At 39.2% G+C, this 17,272-nt stretch overlaps 1 long non-coding RNA gene and 1 pseudogene across 1 annotated transcript in view; both read right to left on the bottom strand.

Annotated features, from left to right (window-relative positions):
* LOC113918340 overlaps positions 1-17,272 on the bottom strand; it is a 119,861-nt gene that overhangs the window by 54,939 nt on the left and 47,650 nt on the right. The gene's annotated exons all lie outside the window — the stretch shown is intronic.
* Positions 14,764-15,399, bottom strand: LOC113918337 (annotated as a pseudogene).

Genomic DNA, 17,272 nt, shown 5'->3' on the forward strand with positions numbered 1-17,272 from the left:
CCAGGAAAATATATCTACTTTGCCCTTTGCTTTATAGAAGAACTGGATGTTTAGCATAAGGAAAGACAGCCCTGGCATCAGTACAAAGAGATATTTGTAAGATTCCTCAGGAGCAAAATGAATGAGAATGAGTGAATGAGTGAATGAATGAATCTAAGAATAATTTTAAAATAGAGATTCATCATTCCCCTGAATTGGGATTTGCAAACTGGCACCTCCAGGCTACATCAAACTCCTAATTATATTGCATTAAGCACATTCTTGTTTACAAAATACTTGAATTTGAATCCCTTTAAAGGGGGTGTGCAATCTCCAGCTGATCCCACCAGGACTGTTGCTGTGTTTGATTCATGACCACTAAACTTTCTGTTCTTTGGTATTTTAAAGATTTTATTTATTTATTTGTCAGAGAGGGAGAGCACACAAGCAGGGGAAGCTGCAGGCAGAGGGAGAAGCAGGCTCCGCACAGAGCAAGGAGCCCGATTCAGGACTTGATCCCAGGACCCTGGGATCATGACTTGAGCCAAAGGCAGATGCTTAACCAACTGAGCCACCCAGGCATCCCTGCTCTTTGGTATTTTAAATTCTGCATTCTCCACAAAGATTAACACATAACACTAATCTGTGTTACAGAGGTTCCAGCCAAGAACTGTCTTTTCTATCCTCTCCTTGAAGGATCTCGGACACAAGCTTGGACCAATTTGCGAATCACTGGTCAGTGCTGCTCTGAGAAACAGATATCCAGCTCTGCAGAAACGAACCCAAATAAACTGTAGAATTCACCAGGGACAAGGCCTGTAGCTCCATCTGACACCACTCCATCAGAGTACCAGCTGCCAGGTTCCGCTTTTGGCCACGCAGAGGTTGGGTGGCCGATCAACAACTATGCAGTAGGGCTAAGACAGAGGGGAGCTAGCCAGAGTGCTGGAACCCTGCAAGGGGGACGCATTATCTCCCACATGAAACCTTTTCCTTTTGAACAGAGGTCCACAATGAAAAGTAATAAATCTCCCTTCATTTCAGTGACAGGAAAGTTTGTAATTATTACTTTCACTTTTGGAAAGCCCACAGAAAGGAAATGTACAGGGGTGCCTGTATGGCTCAGATGGTTGAGTGTCAAAGTCTTATTTCAGCTCAGGTCTTGATCTCAAGGTTATGAGTTTAAGCCCCGCATTGGGCTCCATGCTTCAAGGCAACTTCTGAAATGCCCCCATAGTTGCTACAAGTGAAATCTGCTGTGTGTTTGGAGGAGGAAGTTTTCTTTTTATTACAGGAGTTTGGGACAGATTTTTAGAGGAAGTGGTATTTGAGCTGCACCTGGAAGGATAAGGAGAGTCATAACAGGAAGATGTGCAAATCAGCAGGAATAGAAAAGTGTAGAGTATTTTGAGATATGAAAGGACCAAAGGAACTTGCTATGTCATTAAAGGGAGCCCACTTAAAGTGGGAACCAAAATTTCATAAGTAATGCAGGGAAATCTGATTGAAAATGTATCTCAAAAATAAAACAAAAACTTAAAAAATAAGTTTAGTTTACAATATTATATTTATATATTACAATTTGTCAAGTATAATCACAGTGATGTGCTAAATTTTAAACAATGGATCAAGATGTGTGTGTATGTGTTTGTGTGTAATATTTTTCACACAATTTTATGGTAACATGAGATGACCTGTTTTACTTTATTCTTGAGTTTCACAGATTGGCCATGAGGAGGTCATACTTGCAAAAATATGTGAGAGCTCAATTAATTTCTTCTACATCATTTTTATGAACCTCATAAAATGTTTCATTGTTTTTATAATGTTCACAGTTCCACTGGCAATCAGTTCAAGTTGTATTTACCTTGTACTGAAGGACGTTGACACTGTCTGATGATCAATGAGAAACCAAGAGATTAACTCAAAGTGTACAGATGTTCAAGGAGGTTCTAAGTTTATATATATTTTTTCCCTTGGCAAATATTTTTCCTGTTCTTATAGCTTTGACTTCCTTTTGGAATATCATTACCATGGAAATTCTGATAAATACCCACGTAATAAGGATCCCTGATGGTTGACTTTGACTAGAATATAAGATCTACTTTGAGAAGCTGTGGGTAATAAGGATGACAAGGTTAATGAGGCCTTGAACACTGGGATGAAAAGGTGGGGCTTTCTTTATTGACTTAATGGACAATAGGGAGCCATTGAAGGTGTTTGAGCACAAGACTGAAGTAAACAAAACTATCCTTTAGGAAGAAGTGTCTGGCAGGGCTGGGGAAGATAGGCTGCAGGAAAGGCTACCGGTATGTGTACAGTTAGGAAGCTGATGTAATCCATCAACACTCGTGTTTCCTTACAGAATGTCTATGGGGAAAGGCAAAGACGCCTCGTTTATCAATGCTTTCTGTCCTCCTTTGACTTCCATTGCCATTGATAGTGATGCACACCTTCATTTATCTTTGTAGGATGAGAGACATTTCTCAGAGTCATTTGCATGTTTTAAGCAGCCCACATAGAGACTAATGTGATTGGCAATTTGGAACATATTGTCTTTATTCAGCTCCAGAATCATGCCTAAGGGAAGAAGGATTAAGTAAGAAGGAAAACAGCCCCCCCTTCTCACCTCAATGAAAACTTGAAATTAATTTTTCATCTTGTGATGTTTACTTTCGAAGTAAAATAAGTGAAAAGGCTGGACTTTTTATTTATTTTTTTTTTTAGGCTAAAGACTTAGTGAAGTCCCTGAAATTAAGAATAGTTGTTATTTTTTAAGGCATCTTTCTAAAGCAATTTATTTAATACAACTATATGCTATCCTTTCGGAGCCTCAAATGAAGTGACATAAGTCATGTACTTTTTCTGGAATGTTACATGAAAATACTTTTTAACTATGGTACTTAAAAAAAACCCTGAATATATCCACACTTCCCTTCATTCTTCCTTTTCACAGCTCCCTAACCACCCCCCTCACACACACACACTCACTAAACAAAGGATGTGTTCTAGTAGGAGCAGGATAAATGAAGGTTCAGTAGAAGAAAATTAACATGTCCAAATAAGAATTTTGGAAGTCAGGCTTTCATTCTCTCAGTTGAAGGCTCTGAAAATCTGCACTTAGCCACCATAAACCAGTAATGGGTCCATTTCCTGAACAAATGGTAACAATGACAAAAAAAAAAAAAGAGCAGGGTAAGTGCCCCCTTAGAATAATAAATGTTTTGAAATGTTTCAAAGGGTGTTGCTGGCAGGTAGAAGGGCCTCAAGGCTATTAGTCCATTGCTCATTTTCTAAAGCTTCTGGGGCTAAGGATCTTGCAAATGATTTTTGTAACTCTTCACTGGCTTCTGTCCAGAGCCTCTCCTATAAACAATCCTGAATGCTATGAAAACCAGAAAAATCCTAAATTGAACATAATGATGATTTCTTTACTTTCAATCAAGTACTTTACCTGAAAGGCTCAGCAACTAGTTCTTGGCAAGATAATGAAGGCAGCAAACACATTTCCTACCCCTGTCAGGAAAGTAGTACATATATTAGGCTCCTACTTCATGCTGGTAATGTTCTAGCAAAGAATAAGGCAGAGAGGTCACTGCCCTCAAAACATTAACTTTTTTGAGGGAGGAGCAGAAAAGAAAAAAATGAATGCAATAAATTCCATTATGGCTTAGTGCAATGAAAAGATGGGAGCGGGAATATTTATTGAAGAGTAGGGGGAGCTGCTTCACCCAAGTTTATCAGGGAAGGCCTTCCTGAGGAGGTAACAGTTGAATAGGAACTTATACATATTTGGACTTGAATTCTTATTTATTTATTTATAAGATTTATTTATTTATTTCAGAGAGAGAGGGAAAGAAAGAGGATACGCCTTGGGGGAGGGAGAAGGAGAGAGAGAATCCTCATGTAGACTCCCCACTGAGCCCAACTCAGGGTGATCCCAGGACCCTGAGATCATGACATGAGCCAAAATCAAGAGTCAGATGCTCCACCCACTGGGCCACACAAGGTTCACCTGGACTTGAATTCTTATTTAAACTCAAAGTCAGGTTGAGCACAGTGATCTAAGTTTAGTCTTCCCAAAACAAACTCTAGGTTTCAAAAACTGGTATGTACTTTCCACAGCCTTACAAAGGTGCTTCCTTTCCACATGCGTGACATGGAGCAAATAGGGAGCTTATCCTTTCATGAACCACGTTGTGGAGTAAGAAACTCTCTTACAAGTTTTATAGAAAAGGTGAAATAAATGAACAATTTTATGGAGTTGTGGGGTTTACCATTCCCATGTTACAGACTAGGAAATGGAAGTCAGAAAGGTTAAGTGAGTTAATTGCCAAAGCTCACATGCACAAAAGATAGAGGAACCTTGGTGTCCTTAGTACCATGTTTCTCAAAGTTTCTAAAACAGTTTTTCAATTTTGATGATGTATTAGTTCTCCATTGCTACATGACAAATTATCCCCAAATTTAGCAGCTTATAACACCAAACATTATCTCACAGTTTCTATGAGGCACAGCCTCTGACTCAGTCTCTCACAAGATTGTAATCACAGATCAGCCTGGCTATAGGCACCTCAAGGCTTGACTGGAGGAGGATCCACTTCCACCATCACACACTTGGGTTGGCAGCTTTCAGGCCCTCATGGGCTATTGGCCAGAGATATCAGTTCCTTCCATGTGAACCTCTCCATAGGGCTATTCACAACATGGCAGTTCACTTCCCTCAGAGAAAGGATGAGAGGGAGAGAGAGACAGAAAGAAAGCAAACAAGATGGAAAGCAGAGTTTTCTGTAACCTAGTCATGGAAGTGATAGCCCATCACTTTTACCACAATCTATTTATTAGAGCTGAGTCACTGAGTCCAGCCCACACCGAAGGGGAAGAAAATACAAAAGGCATGGGTACAAGGAGGGATAATTGGAAACTATTTTGGAGGCTGCCTACAAAAAAGGTTATTTTTAAAGTAGTATATAAGTCAAAATAAATTTTTCCTTAGATAGCTATTTAAAAATTCAATATTGTATTTTGGGGTACATGATTAAATTGAATACCTCATCAAACTAATGATTAGAGATTAAAAATAACTTCATTGTTAAAATGGGGGGAAAAAACAGAATTGATAATAATGTTAGCCTGAAATTTGAAAGATTCAAACTGAAAAGTGAAACTTGAAACATGCAAATATCTTTTTCATTTTACGTTTCAACATCATCAATTTAATTCCAGGAAAACAAAATCATTCATCAATTAATGTCAATTTGGATTTTACGGATTGGTTGTTTTATTTGTCTTTATTTGTAAACTTCACAGCAACCCTTTGGAGTAGGTGCTGTAATTGGCCTCACTCTACAACTGGGGGGACTTTGACCCTGATTGGTAAGGCAACTTGTCCAAGGTCAATAACGAGTAAGAGCTACAATTTAGCATAAGAATCTGACCGCAGAACCCACACTCTTAAACAATTTTGGTGAGATTCTGAATCACAAGGAAAATAAACAATTTAACATAGGTCACCAACTCACTTGTGAAGGGACTAGCCCACATCTATTTGTTGAGGTACACTGGTTGAGAACCAGATGGACTCATTTCCACTTCCCTTCAATCCAATGACATCCACTTTGCACTAGCAAATAATTAAGCTAAAGGAACATCTCAAGTGTGTCGACACGTCTGATTTATCACACATCCAACCATCCAATTGGCCAAACATCCATCCATGGACTCATCCATCTATCCAACACTCTTGACTAAATTACACATCCATCTATCCTTTCTTCTAATCCTCCCAGTTCATCTGCCCTAAATCTGTGTTTCTCAAACTCCAGCCCTTAACAATCTGACCTCAATATCTATAGTCATATCTGCATACTACTTATTCTATTAAATTTTTTTTAAGATTTTATTTTTAAGTAATCTCTACACCCAATGTGGGGCTCGAACTCACAACTCCGAGATCAAGAGTCTCACGTTCTACTGAATGAGCCAGCCAGGTGCCATTCTATTATAATTTTATAAAATATCTACTTTACTTTAAAAAATACAAATGCCTCATTTGGCTTTACTCTAATATTTGTGAATTTGAGGGCTTTATGTGGAAGCTTATTTTTCTCCAAATACACTTGAAAATAAATTCATGGGTTAATTTTTTTAAAGTATTTTACCTATCATAATTACCAAACCTTGGGATTCAGTTTGCCCATCTCCTAAAGTGTTAGAAAGAGGGGAGGAACAGGTGTGCCCCATTGTCTTTACCTCAAGACCTGCCCCACAGGGTGGGGGCAGGCTGAGAATCTGGACCCAGAGACCCACCTTAACCTGAGGCTCTGGGAAAGGGGGGATGGTAAAGAACTCTCTCGCTCCACCCACTCTCAGGCTATGTGCAGTTGACTGGTTTGAAATGAGATTGTTTTCCTGAACACCTGTGGGGCCATCCTTGAGTCAATATTTCATATTCATTAACTAAATGAACAGCTGGAGGCGGGTAAAGCCTTTCTGTGAAGGCTGCTTTCAGATCTTGCTAAATCAATACCCCTCCCTTGATTGTTCCCCCTTCCTGTAGCTGCACTTGACTCTCTCCTGAACATGCGCTTCTGGACCTGGATGTTGTAGCCTACCTTGACATTGTCTGATGCCAACTGGGGGCCTCAGAAATAAGTGTACTGGGGCTATTAAAGTGCATGAAAATAAAGTGTAGGCTAGCCACTCAGACCCAAGAAGGTCTTTTTGAAGGCTCGGGAGAAGTTCTTCCTGCCCACCTCCCCTCCTGTCCCTCTCCTTTGTGGCTCTGTTCTGTCTCCTCCCTCCCTCCCTCCCTTTCTTCCTTCCCTCCACCTTCTCCCTGAGCCCCTTCCTTCTGGTCCTGTCCTTCCTTCTTTATCTTCATCTCTCTCCTTCTTCTTTCTCCAACTGCTTAATTCAAAAAAGATTTCTTAAATAATTTATGCGTTTATTTCAGGCCTATTGTTATGGAGAAGACTATTTGGAGCAAGTGAAAGAGGTACCAGTTAAAATGATCCCTTAGTTTACTGGAGGTTTGGGAGGCGGGGGAGGTTGACTACCTACCTCTAGGAGTTTTTGTAGAATATCAAATAAAATAATGTTCCTAAACATGTGTTTGGCATATGGAAATTTCTCTAAATGCTAATTTTATTATTTTCTTCTCCATATCCATTAAAAAGAAATAATTTCTGACCACCTTTTTTTTTTTTACTAAGCCACCAGACAATAAAACTAGATTATTATTTGGGACTACAAACATATTTAACAGATATTAAATTTTTTTTAGGCCTTGCCTTTTTCTGAGGGACTGACTTAGGTACTCTTTCTCTTTATCCCTTAGTCATGTGGCTCCACGGAATAATGTTAGTTGCAAAACTGATCATGCTTTGCTTTCCTCTGCTTGGGAGAAAGAATTCATTGTAGTATTTAAAGGTGTTAAGAGATGCTCTTTCTCACTTCTTAAATATTCTTAGGGCGCCCTCTTCTGTTTCCTAACAGTGGTACTGCAGATTATTATTCTGATTTAGGCTGAAAAATGGGATGCAATTATTCTGTGTTAAAACATGCATGAAAGTAGGATAGTGTTAGCATCAACTCCAGCTGGCAGTGAAGCCAAAGGATGCAGAGATGGGACTGGACAGTCTATGTAGGATTGTCAGAGAATCATAACAATCATCACAAAAATAATGTTTGCAGAGAAATGAGATATTATGATCCCTTATTACACGTGAAAAGAGGGGGAGAAATATTTCCTACTACTTATGGACTCTCCCAAGTGAGGATTATTCCTTGGTTGTTTAAGATGTAAGTAGGTGACTATTTTCCTTCCTTCTTAGGACCCTCTGACTATAAGCAACTGAAACCAGTGAAATTTATTTTGAGCAAAAGGAGGGAAATTATTATAAGTATAGGAGTCGAGGGCAGACTCCCCTAAGGTGGGCCATTCTGGCATGTGGATTATTGAGTTGAAGTTAACTGAGATTCTGTGGACTCAAGAAAAACTTTTGTCCCTCCCTTAACTACATAGAAGAATCTAAATTAGGTTTTTTTCAGAATAAGAGTTATTATCAGAGATAAATTTTATCAGAGTAACCCATCTATGTGGCAGGGCAAATATTTGTTTACCAAATATTTGCTTTTTCATCTTCCTGTGAATTATATTCCTTCCCTCTGAAGTCCCAAACCCCTACTCCCTTCTCCTTAGTTCAGAATGACATAGATACCTCATTTTGCCTGCCTTTGGAATTTCCATGTCTATGTGGATTCTCCATATGTACACTACTGAATTTGATTTTTTTTCCTGTAATTCTGTCTCATGTCAGTTTGATTCATAGTCCAGCTAGAAGAACCTTTGAGAGGACAGGACTCTTTGCCCCCTCACAAGATACAAGGGTGTCTCACAGAACCCAAAGACCAGGGGTTCTTGGGCAGAGACCAGAACTTGGCACAGCTGAGCCACCAGGACTGAAATTCTACTCTCTGCCATTTCTCACTCAGCTTCCAACTTTCCGCTTTCTGGTTTCTTCTTCTGCCTCTGAGTTCTAAGTCCGCATGTCTGGGACTCCTGGGACCAATACTCTTTTTTTGTCTCCGTGACAAATTACCGGGGGACAGAGAATCAGAGTGCTCTTGTTAGAATCAGGTGTCCGGCCCTGAACCAATACGGTCAGAGGAGCAGGATGCAGCAGAAACATAGAACTCACTCTTGCAGAGTTCCTGGAAAGAGTTCTTCAATCAAAAATTGATGTCTGAGCTACTTGAGCAACTAACTGAAAGCCAAAGATGGGCTTAAGTGTATTCTGTTCCTCAAGGAGGAACTTCTGAAGCTTAGCCCAGCCCCTCCCCTTCCAAGTGGCAACATCCTGATCAGTGAGGCCACTGAGGTCAGGGCCAGAGACAGAGATGTCCTCCATAATTATCAGCCACAAACAAATATCTAAGGACATACTCTGAGAACCCTCAGGAGAGTAACAAGCTCGTACCTAAGTCTGGGAAAGTCCTAGAAGCATTACCGACAACTCTAATAGAGAGGGCTTTTTCTGTGAAATGGTAATACATTATTGTTATTCTTAAAGCAATGCATATTTTTCACTGTCCCCAAATCGTATGGAAAAGTAACACAATAGTCACTGAAACCCCCTCTAGTTTCTATGCATGCCAAGAAACAACTAATGATAACACTTGAAAATAGATCATACTCTTACAAAGAAACAGGCCCCAAATGGAGTCACTTAGGTTCAGCCTCACCAAGACTTAGTCCCTAACCTACCTATAGTTTCAGCCTCTCCTAGAAGTGGAATTTTAAGCCAATCTGTCTGGAATTTCCTGATCAGCACTAGTGAGGTAACCTACATGATGAGACTCCCCATCCTTCTCCTAAGGGAAGGTGACCTTCCCTAAACAATCCTTTCTCTTCTTTTGCAAATAACATCTTGCCCCACCCTCCTTCCTATAAAAATCTTCTGTTTTGTACAGTTCCTCAGAACTCCTTTCTACTTGTGAGATGGGATAAATTCATGAATCATTGAATAAAGCCATTTAGATCTTTAAATTTACCCAGAATTTGTTTTTTAACAATACCAAAATATTTTCCTATGAGTATGCAAGATTGTATATAGGGATCCACCATGATATGTGAGACAGAACTTGAGGTGCAGGAACGTACCATTCCTTTATTTTTCTAAAGTAACCCAGTCGCTTGCCAGAGTTGGTACATCTTGCATTTTGATGTCATGTGTACATGTGTGCATGTGTGTAGGTGGGGGGAGACTTTCCTACCTTAAAGTTATACCGAAATGTTTGAATTTATCTAGTCCAGAAATATGGTGAAGGGTCTCTGGTCCTCAATCCACCAGAGTCTCTCTCCTTGTGCTCTCAGCTTGATGTCCACACTTTCTGTGCCACGCTCGAGGTTGAGGTTCCCCATGACTCTAAGCACCATGCTCTAGCCCAGCTCCCTGGGCTTCAGTTTATGCTGCTTTTCCCTTTCAGGGTTCTTTGACCTGTGGGTGTTTCACAGGGTCATTCTACCATTCCTAGAACCACTCAAAGCTTTAATCCTCCCAAACTCCAGAGAACTGACTTTCTTCCTCAAAGTCCCTTTATATGACCCCCTCACCACCATCACCACTACCTTTGGGTGACAATTCTAACTTGCCCACAAGAACTTTTTTTTTTTAAGATTTATTTATTTATTTGAGAGAGAGAGAACAGGGGAGGCGCAGAGGGAGAAGAACAAGCAGACTCTCTGCTGAGCATGGAGCCCCACGCGGGTCTCAATCCTACGACTCTGAGATCATGACCTGAGCTGAAATCAAGAGTCAGCCGCTCAACCAACTGAGCCACCTAGGTGCCCCAGAATCTGCTTTTAAATTAACTATAAGGGCAGGTAATTGTGGGGTGTCCTGATCTGGTGGGGGCCAGCAGTGCCCAAAGTAAAAGAAATCACCAACGCAGAACAAAAAAGACAGAAGTTTACTGAATACACTTCAAGGGAGAAAGGAGAGAATGTCTGCCATGAGAATGGAGTGAAGGAGCATGGGGACATAGGGAATTTTCCCTTTTTTGGTAACTGTACCCTATTGTAAGTAGCCCATTAGTCAGTTAGGGCCTATGGCCTAATGAGCCTGTTTGCGTTCAGCTCAGTGGTCACTGTGGGCCCTTTTGCCTTGCTCAAGTCTCTATTGCTCAAGCCTGTTGCCTAAAAGCTGCCTCTACAGTAATTAAACCCTATAATCTGGCTGTACTCTACCTAAACTTATTTCTTTATATTATGGTCATCTAATAATTTGACAGTTCTTCAATATATGTACAGTATGTAAATAATTACTGAAATCTATAGCTTTGTGTTAATTATAGCATTCGTTTTTGAAAGTCCCCTAAGATCCAGACACTATGCTAATTTCTTAATTTTCATTAGTTTTGATCCCTACAATAATTTACGTATAGGGAAACTGAAATTCAGTCATTTACCAAGGTTATAGAGCTGTGCTATCAAATAGAAATATAGGTGAGTCACAAAATTTCACATATAATGTGAAGTTTTAAATTTCAAATTTTAAATTCCATAGGGAACTTAAAATCTTCTAGAGTCCATGTGAAGAAATATTAATTTTTAAAATATATTTTAATTCAACATATCTAAAAGATTACCATTTTAACATGAAAATCAATATAAAAATTGATGAGTTATTTTATAGTTTTTGTACCAAATCTTCAAAATATGCAGTGTGTTTTTTTTCACTGACAGCACATCTCAATTTGGACTAGCTGATGAAAACGTCATTTAAATAATTCTGCCACATCGTCACTAATCGTCAGGGAAATGCAGATCAAAACCACAATGAGATATCGCCTCATACTGTTAGAATGGCAATTATCCGGAAGATAAGAGATAAAAAGTATTGATGAGGATGTGCACTGTTGGTAGGAATGTAAATTGGTGCAACCACTACAAAAATGGTATGGAGGCTCCTCAAAAAATTAAAAATAGAACTACCATGTGATCCAGTAATTCCACCACTGGGTATTTACCCAAAGAAAGCAAAAATACTAATCCGAAAAATATAAGCACCCCTGTGTTTATGGCAGCATTATTTACAGTAGCTAAGGAAGCAAGCCAAGTGTCCATCGGTGGATAAATGAATAAAGAAGATGCCACATATATACACAATGAAACATTATTCAACCATAAAAAAGAAGGATATTTTGAGGGCATTATGCTAAGTGAAATAAGTCAGAGAAAGGCACTGAGTTATCTCACTTACATGTGGGATCTTAAAGAAAAACAAAAACAAAGATGAACCCATAATACAGAGAACAGATTGGTGGTTGCCAGACACAGTGCTAGACAGTGCGCAAAATGAATTAAAGGGAGTCAAAAGGTACAAACTTCCAGTTATAAAACAAATAAGTCCTGGAGATGTTAAGTATAACATGGTGATTATAGTTAGTTATTGTATTGTATACTTCAAAGTTGCACAGAGTAGATCTTATCACAGGAGGAAAAATTGTTAACTCTAGGTGGGGATGGATGTTAACTAGACTTATGGTGGTGATTGTTTCTCAATATATACAAATATCAAATCATTATATTGTATACCTGAAACTAATATAATCTTATATGTCAATTACCAGGGGTTGTTACTTTCACTAGTGCTCCCGGCTGTGTACTGAGGCCAAGTGGAAGTGATCGAAGGTCTGGTCAGCCAGCAGGTAATTAGAACTCAATGAGGCCTGGCTTTGTCAGTTAGGCTGCCTCAGGAAGGAGCCACAGCGACCCCTTCATGGATTTTTGTTAAACCTCATAGGTATTTTTTTAATTTTATTTTTATCAAGATACAATTTACATACAGTAAAATTCATCTGTTTTTCAGTGTGTAGTTCTATGAGTTTTCATAACCACCACCACAATCAAGATATATAGTATCTCCTCCCCAAATTCTTGTGCCCCTTTGCAGAGAATCCCTACTCCACCCTGGCCTCTGGCAATCACTTCAGTTTTCTGCCTATTCCAGAAAGTTATATAAACGTATTTATAGAGTATGCAGCCTTTTGATTCTGGACTATACTTCTGAGATTCATCCATGTTGTTGTGTGTATTATTAATTCATTCCTTTTTTATTACTGTGTAGTATTCCACAGTATGGCTATGCTACCTTTTTTTTTTTTTAATCCATTTATCAGCTGACAGATATTTGGATTGTTTTAGCTTTGTAGATTACAAATAAAACTGTTATAAACATTTGTTTTTGTTTGTTTTAAAGACTTATTTATTTATTTTAGAGAGAGAGAGAAAGAGCACGAGTGGGGGTAGGGGCAGAGGGAAAGGGAGAAGCAGATTCCCCGCTGAGCACAGAGCCTGACTCAGGGCTGGATCTCACAATCCTGAGATCATCACCTGGGCTGAAATCAGAGTCGACACTTAATGGACTGAGCCACCCAGGCGCCCCTAAAACTGTTATACAGATTTGTATACAAAACCTAGAGGCAGTCTCATTTGAATTTTATAAATTTTATAAATAATTTCACAGTATTTCAGTCACATGCTATGTTGGCCTCCCCAAGATGTTAAATTATATATATATATACACACACACACATACACACACACATAATATTTAAATAACATGAAGAGCCATATATACTACCTACTTAAAAATAATGTAAAATTAGTAAAACATTTTCAGCTGTTGACTCCTGGAACATTCAGTTCAGGATCAGCAAGAGCTATTCATTTGAGATTTTGAGCTTGTTCATTGTATTTTTCCCCCCACATATTCTTTTCCTTACTGGTATTCACACAAAGCAGTAATATAATAAATATTTCCCTTTGGTTTTGTTCCACATCAACTGATCTTATTTGCTCACCCCCCCACACTGCCCTAGACTGGGGCTGAGATGTTCAATCTTTGGCAACATGATGATTTACAACTGCCTATCAGTGTTCCCATGAAATAGAGAAAAATGGGATCCTTCTGAAAAAAATATTGCTTTTACCCAGGAAACTATTGGTACATCTGGTGGATTTCACTTTGAATACTTACCATTTAACCCAGAGATCTAGATTTCTTATCTTTTTTAGATATCTAAAAAGAATGGCCTTGGGGCACCTGGGTGATGTAATCAGCATGGAGTCTGCTTGGGACTCTCTTTCCCTCTTCTTCTGTCCCTCCCCACCCTGAGCTCGCTTGCTCTCTCTCTCTCAAATAAATAAATAAATCTTTAAAAAGAATGGCCTTGACAAGTGCTATGTTTTCAACTATCATGCCAGCCAACTGACTAGGACAAAAATTAAAATTTCCCCATTGGTTGCATGGCTAAATATTTTAGTTCCGCTCTAGAAGAGAAGCAGGTAGTTGAACTAAAATGAGCATGCTTTACAAAATTCACACCTGTATGTGACAGCTGCAGAGCATGGACTCCAAGTTACTGTATGTTTCTTGATGGTCTCACTGATGCTTACCATATTATTTCCTGACTATTTAAGGGAGGAGGAATATTCATCAGAGAAGAGAATATTATTCTTCTTTTGTTTGTTTCTATACCCAAGCACTGGGTTCCTACTATGCATTTTGGAGCATCAGAAGACTGAAGCTCTGTGATTATGAGTGAATCAGATTTGATCTTAGGTATCCAGAAAAAAGAAAAAAACAGCAATAATAATTGATGTCATTTATTGAACATTTGCCACTTGGCTGATATTGTGCAGAACTCTATTCATTGCAGTATTTTTATTACTCACAAAAATAACCCCACAAATTAAATACTTTTACCCCCTTTTTACAGATGAAAACACTGAAGCTTACGGAGGTTAAATGGCTTATGATGGCACAGTTAGTATGTGGTAGAGCTGGGTTTGGAATATAGTTGTATTTGACTCCAAACTTATGCATGTTAACCACTAACATTTAATTGCCTCCTGGGTCTGTCCAATATTCCCTTAACTCTTTTATCTGTTGGAAATAGTGGAATTGATATGGCCTATATGCTTGACTGAATACTTTGATTTTCTTAAGCTCTTATTCATGGACATAGCCCCCATTATGCCTTCTGTGGAGTCCATTTGTTGTCTAGTCTGTATTTTTCCCCAATGTATTATTGTGATGATATTTTTTTTTGTTTTTGTTTTGACATGGAATGTTAGAAATTTCTTTATTCTTACTTATTTTTATTAAGCACCAGCTTAATACTGCAGAAAATTTCAAATCACCCATTCTTCCCTCCCCGCCCCAAATTCTTGATAAAGAGCTCTTCAAGTGAAGACATGCTCTCTTCTCTCTTCTGTATAAAACTTTATCAAATAAAGGCAAATAACTGTGTACACCTTGCTGTGAAAGGCTGCCCACGGCTGTGGAAAGTGTCTGCTCAGGCTCCTTTCACTGTCCAGGTCCTGAAAGACTCTTGTTCATGAACTGTCTCTTCACAAAGCAAGTCCACCACTTGCTAGGTTTATCATTCTGAGGATCAAAAACTTTCTCACAAAGTCTCAGTCCAGTCTCTTGTCTCAGCTGCTGTAAGTAGGCCCTCATCACCTCATCTTCCTGTTTGTTTGCAGGTTTGGCATAAATTGCATTAAGTGGAAAACCAGGCTCTCCAGGAAAGGGAAAATTAGTGATTCCCAGTGTATACATTTCTTTTTCACCTTGGCTTTTGGAATTGCACTTTTGGAGTTTCTTTAGACACTCAGAAATGTAGAGAGTTATATATATATATCAAGGTTCTATCAGCTTCATTCTTAATCTCATAGTTTTTGAAGAAGACATTGGCCTTAAAGTAATAGATGGCTTCATCCACAGTATCTGTATCTTTTGTCTCTCTAGGGGCAGGTCCTTTGAACTGACTTCTGATAGGCAACAGAGTTTCCATGTTTCCAATGAGTTTGGTGTCAGGGTCCATGAGAGAAGAGTGGTAAGCCGGCATCTTGCCGGCGCCCATGCTTCAAGCCAGACGAGGAGGTTGGGGTTCGAGCGCGGCGCTTCCGGTCCGGGGGCGCGGGCGGGGTAGGCGGAAGTTAGGCGGAAGGGCGTGATGATATTTTATTTAACTCTAGATGTTAAATAGACTCTGGAAGACAGGATTTTTTTTAGGTTAAACTTTCACAAATAACTTTCTTTTGGATACACAGGTGGTATTTGATTTCTGAAGCTACCTTGGGTGGAATGCTGAAGTTCAAAAGAGCCAGAGAAAGGAAGGTGAAGTGTTCAGGCTGAGAGCTATGCCAGTAACCATAATGATACTTTGTAAAACCTCAGTTGCTTCTGCCTCCCAACTAATATTTGAGTAAATATTATGACTTATTTTAAAGATGAGAAAACTATAGCTCAGAAGGATGAAGAGGCATGTCCAAGGTCCCTCGGCGAGTAAGTAGTGGGGGATTGATTTAGGCTTCTGTTTCTTTTTAGAAATTTTCAGTCTTTCTCTTCATCTTTCCTGAACTGGAAGAAGAACCCTCATTTCTTTGTGCTGTTTACTACCAGCGTGGTGGTGGCAGTTTGAAGGCAGCTCCTTAAACATTCTGAAATATTTATCTGCTTTCTGAGATAAGAGAACATTGAGAACTGGATGTGCTTTTACTTTGGCCCAAGTGGGATGACACCAATGTTCTGTCTCGACAGAAGAAGCAAAATAGGCCAGTAGGAGGTGGGTGGAAATGAGTAAATCTAGATGTGTCCAGGCGGCATCATTCCTATTTAATGTTGATGAAATTATATCTGGAAATATGTTTTATGTGTGGATTAGGTTCTAAAACTATCTAGTAAGTAGAAAATTGCATAGAGACAAAATTATCCTTAAAAATTCCTGAGTAAGAAGAAATGGGCACTGAACAAATTGTCTCAAGGGTTTCCTTAGACTGATTATGCTCCAATATTGGAACAGATTGCTGTTTCTTCAATGGAGCACAAGGTGAAAACTGGTTTGGGGGAAGGTGTCGTGTTGCATAACCACCACTTCTCTTGAAGTGTCTGTAAGATGTGCACACCAGGGGCAACACAGCATTTGCATATCTCCCCGCCTAAATTCACGATGGGGCACAGTCACATGCATTGATGCCATCTTCCCATCTGCTGTGCCCATCACCTTTCTGAAAGGCTATTGCTTAGGTGCAGATTCAGGTATGCAAAACATGTATCTCTGTGGGGTAGCAATGACAGAACAAGCTAAGACTTATTTTCATAAATGCATTAGTAAGGATTTTTAGCAGCCTGGATGGTAAAAAGGGCAGAGATAGCAAAATATGACTCTTCTCTCTTGGGTGGTTGGTATGGAGCAGGAGATGTTTTTTTACCTGCAACCAAAGACTGCAGAAGGAAAGGAGTGAGAATATAAAAGAGCCAAAGCAGGTTTTTTTCAGTCATTTTCTTATTATTTTATTGTTCAGAAGGGGAAAAAAATATCTCCACCAAGAATAGAGAACTTACAATGAATATATGAATGTGTGAAAAGAGATTATTTGTGGTAACTTAAAGGAAATAATTTATGTGCTACATGGACAATTAAAACATACAACTTTACAAGGTATTACTGTTTATAGATTTTCCCTCCCCGTTTTGTTGGTTTATTGAATTGGTTAGTTTCACTCGCAAAGAAGGTATGTGCTACTGAGATTCTTGAATTAGTTGATTGCCTTCTTGGTGATCTTCCTTATAGTTGCGATTAATATCTGGATTCAAGTACTATCAGGAGTTTATTTAGGTTTTTTAAAGGCCCCTGAAGACATATTTCAAGAGGAGGTAGGGCTGAGAGTAAACATGTCTAATCTCCCTCCTGCTGTGCTATCCGATGAGCTGCGTGG

This window comes from Zalophus californianus, chromosome 1 (genome assembly GCF_009762305.2).
Source record: "Zalophus californianus isolate mZalCal1 chromosome 1, mZalCal1.pri.v2, whole genome shotgun sequence".
NCBI classification, from domain to species: Eukaryota; Metazoa; Chordata; class Mammalia; order Carnivora; family Otariidae; genus Zalophus; species Zalophus californianus.